The following is a 4,456-nucleotide window of genomic DNA, read 5'->3' on the forward strand; positions in this document are numbered from 1 at the left end:
TCGTACAAGCTTGTACACTGGAAAAAGAGCAATGGATTGTGCTAATCACAGTGAACGAGACAACAATACCATTTAAACTAGATACAGATGCTCACGTTAACCAAGCTCAGTGGCCTAGTGGTAGAGTGTCCGCCCTGAGACTGGAAGGTTGTGGGTTCAAACCCTGGCCGGGTCATACCAAAGACTATAAAAATGGGACCCGTTGCCTCCCTGCTTGGCACTCAGCATTAAGGGTTGGAATTGGGGGGTTAGATCACCAAATGATTCCCGGGCGCGGCACCGCTGCTGCTCACTGCTCCCTTCGGAGATGGGTTAAATACAGAGACAAATTTCACCGCACCCAGTTGTGTGTGTGACAATCATTGGGACTTTAACTTTAACTTTAACCTGTTATCTATAGAAGACTACAAAACACTGACTGTAAAGAGCAAAATCTATCCGGTGAAAACAAAAGTGACTGGATAGACTGGTGAGCGAGTTCCTGTCAAAGGCGGATGCATTGTTACCTTCAAAAACAAAAATCGACAGATAAGAGCACAGCTAGTGATTGTGGATATGAGAGTACAACCAATCCTGGGACATGCACAAAGCTCAATCTGGTGAAAAGAGTGTTTGTAGTGACTTCGACAGATACAGAAAAGACTCAAGACTTGCTAAAGGAGGTGTATAAAGATTGTTTCAAAGGACTTGGATGTCTACCTGGACTTCATAAGATATGTCTGGTTAAAAATATGACTCCTGTTAATAATAATAATAATAATAATAATAATAACAATAACAAGAATTTATTAAATTTGTATAGCACTTTTCAAAGACCCAAAGATGCTTACAGGGAAACAAGGCGAGGACGTACAGGGGGGGACAGGGAGGAGACAATAGGATAAAGTTAGGAAAAGGACACCGGTTATGGGTAGGGGAGCTTGAGACAAGAGGTACGTTTTTAGACGGGGCTTAAATATGGGGAGTGAGGGTTAGTCACAAACAGATTGAGGGAGAGGGATCCAGAGTCGGGGTGCTGTGCAGGAGAAGGCTCTGTCGCAGAAGGATTTGAGTTTGGATTTTGGAACTGTCAGACGTGAAGTAGTGGAGGATTGGAGGGAACGGGTGGGGCGGTAGGGGATAAGGAAGTCTGATAGGTAAGGGGGAGCCAGGTGGTGAAGGTGCAGGTGAGGAGGAGGATCTTGAAGATGATACACTGCTTGATCGGGAGCCAGTGAAGGGAGTGGAGAATGGGAGTGATGTGTTCGCAGGACCGGGTGTGGGTAAGGAGATGGACAGCAGAGTTGTGGACTAGTGAAGTCTATGGAGTGAGTAAGCAGTGATGCCAGTGAGAAGGGAGTTGCAGTTGTGCTGCCGGGATGAGATAAAGGCATGGATGAGGGATTCAGCGGCAGGGAAAGAGAGGCAGTGTCGGATTTTGGCGATGCGGCGGAGGTGGAAGCTGGAGGTCTTGACAACTGAGCTAACATGAGGGTGGAAGGACAGTGTAGGGTTGAAAATAACGCAGAGGTTCTGTGCCAGAAGGGAGAGAGTGATGGTTGAGGAGTCAATGGTGAGTGAGATGGGTCCAGTTTTATTGAGGGAGGATTTAGTACCTATGAGGAGTAGCTCTGTTTTGTCGCTGTTGAGTTTGAGGAAGTTTTGGGTCAGCCATGTTTTTATTGTAGAGATGCAGGTTTCAAGGTGGGTAAGGGGAGGGTTTCAGATGGGTGCGGTGCATATGTAGATCTGGGTGTCATCAGCGTAACAGTGGAAGTCCAGATTGAGTTTGCGGATGACATAACCAAGGAGGAAGAGGTAGCAGATGAATAGAAGGGGGCCAAGAACTGAGCCTTGGGGGACACCCTGTGTGACTGGGGAGAAGATGGATGTGTGGCCGGAGAGCGAGACGAACTGATTCCTGTTTGTGAGATAAGAAGTGAGCCAGTCGAGTGCAGTGCCCTCAACACTTAGTGGGCGCAGCCTTTGAAGAAGGATGGAGTGGATCATAGTGTCAATGGCTGCACTAAGGTCGAGTGGTAACAAGATGTTGAAGGCACCGGAGTCTGCAGAAATGAGGAGATGGCTTTAACAAGAGCGGTTTCGGTGCTGTAAAGTGTAAATTAAAGGTTGGAGATGGGACGGTAGTTGGAGAGGTTGACTGGGTCCAGGATGGGCTTTTTGAGGATGGGGGCGATGGCGGCAAGCTTATTGACAGTGGGAAAGTGACCAAGGGATAGAGACTGATTAAAAAGGGTGGTGAGGTGAGGGAGGAGGACAGGAAGGCAGGCCTTAGGGTCGTTGGAAGGGGGTCGAGACAGCAGGTGGTTGTCTTAGATGCGGTAATGATGTCCAGAATGGTGGAGGAGTTGACAAGGGAGAAGGCAGTGAGAGGGGGGAATGGCGGGAGGTCAGGAAGGGTGGGCAGGAGAGCAGGGGAGGTGGGGTAAGAGGAATTATTGATGGTGGCGATCAGAGAACTGTTGATTTAGGCGATTTTTTTGTTAAAGTTGAGAAGGAAAAATTTACAGAGGGCGGGTGAAGAGGGTGGGTTGGTGGCCAGTGGCTGGAGCAATTTGTTGACGGTGGAGAACAGGATGTGGGGGATCTGGTTGGTGCTGTGAATGAGGATTGAGAAGTAAGCGGATTTGGCAGCAAGAAGACCATCATGGTAGGAGGAGATGTGTTGTTTGAAGGCTTCTGCGTGGACAGTGAAGCAGGTTCTTTTGCAGAGGCGTTCAAGTTGACGGCCAGTTTGTTTCATGGAACAGAGTTCCAGGGTGTACCAGGGGGCAGAGTTGGTGAATGAGACAGAGGACGTTTTCCAGGGGGCTAGGGAGTCAAAGGAGTCAGAAAGGATGTTGTTGAGCATGATAGCGAGGTCATCAGGGGAGGAGGGGGTGGGGTCAGAGGGAAGGGCAGAGGATATGAGGTGGCAGAGTGTAAGTGGGTTTACTGTCTTGATGTTGCGGTAGGAGATGGTGTGTGTCAGGTTCAAAATCGGGAGAAAAGACTCAACATTCTGCCTCACTGGGTTTGTCTGCTGATCCTTTTGCTGATTTTGAACCTAACAGATTTTTGGGGGCTCGTCCGGGATCTCAATAGACCTACTTCGGGTTCCAACTGGCTTTTCGACGCAGGAAAAGCCCTTGGCCAAGGCATATAGATAGAGAAACCCTTTTCACGGGGCTGACTCGATCAGTCGGTTGGACGCCGGAGTGGTTGACGAGAACATCCGAGGGAAAGGCCCAGCAGACCGTGAGTATGAATGTTGATTCTGTTAAAAGGAATGAAAGTGCAGTGGCAAGAGGTCACTTGAAAACTTGACAATTCTAGACCCTATCAAGTGCATTTAGAAACAGTTAAATTCTGCATGGGATGGTGGAGTCCCCTGACGTAAACGTCAGTTAAATTCCACGGGAGGGCGGACTCCTCTGTTTTCTAAAGAAGTACAGGTATTTCGGAGCAGTTAAATCCCGCTGAGGTGTCGTGGGGCCTCCTAATTAACCTTCCTAATGTGTTAGCTTTCTGCTGCCATCTGTGGTGGTTTTTCTTAACCCTTGTTTAGCTGGTTTGGCTTCTTTATCCATGAAAAGATAGGTTTTATATCTACTTTGAGAAAAAGGTAAAAATAAGTTTTCCTTGCACAATGGGCAGGTTAAAGAGTTTGTTAAAATCCACGGGAGGGCGGGCTCCCCTGCTTGCCTGTGAGAATGCGCATTGTGTGTGTGTGTGTGTGTGTGTGTGTGTGTGTGTGTGTGTGTGTGTGTGTGTGTGTGTGTGTGTGTGTGTGTGTGTGTATGGTTTGATTGAGAGTGACCTCATTTGAGCTCAACAGTAAACAGTGGTTTTGTGTGGACGAAAGCAAGGATTCTCCGTTTCCTCCGGAGACTCACCACACATCGAATATTTAACCACTGTCCTGTGAATGAAGTTGGCTTTAGGACACTGTAGGTGCCATTCAAATTGCCAACTCCGAAATTTAGAAAATAAACCATGGGGACAGCAAATAGCAAACAAAAGCCGCTGCCCCGACATGAATTGAAATGCAAAGATTGGAAATTGATGGAAGAAGTTGACCCCGAAAATGTAAAATATCTTGACAAATGGATAACCGATTACAAATTTGATGGTCAGCTGAAAACGAATTCGTTGAATAACCTAAAGCAATCAATTGATGCTAAATGTGGTGTAAAGAGGAATAAAGACGGATATCATCTAATAGTAAAATGGGAATTGGAGGCTGAGAAGAGAAAATGTGGGCAGATAAGAGAAAAATTGAGAGATAGGGAAGACGAAGAAAAGATAAAAAAGAACTTGTTGCACAGGCAGGAGGATGATGAGACAGTGTCAGCGCGGGCTCGCTTGAAGGCCGAAGCTGACAATGCGATGAATGAGGATGAAAAAATGATCAATCTATAAAGACGGAGATTGCAGCACGCCAAAGCGAACCAATTTTCCCGTCTCTGTACCCCAA

General features: G+C 47.2%; 1 pseudogene; it reads right to left on the reverse strand.

The window, feature by feature from the left end:
• Positions 1-2,102: 2,102 nt before the first annotated feature.
• On the reverse strand, positions 2,103-2,851 carry LOC148382163 (uncharacterized; annotated as a pseudogene).
• Between the last annotated feature and the right edge of the window lie 1,605 nt (positions 2,852-4,456).

The sequence above is a fragment of the Syngnathus floridae genome, chromosome 18 (assembly GCF_059516105.1).
Source record: "Syngnathus floridae isolate MCC-2025c chromosome 18, RoL_Sflo_1.0, whole genome shotgun sequence".
Classification (NCBI taxonomy): Eukaryota; Metazoa; Chordata; class Actinopteri; order Syngnathiformes; family Syngnathidae; genus Syngnathus; species Syngnathus floridae.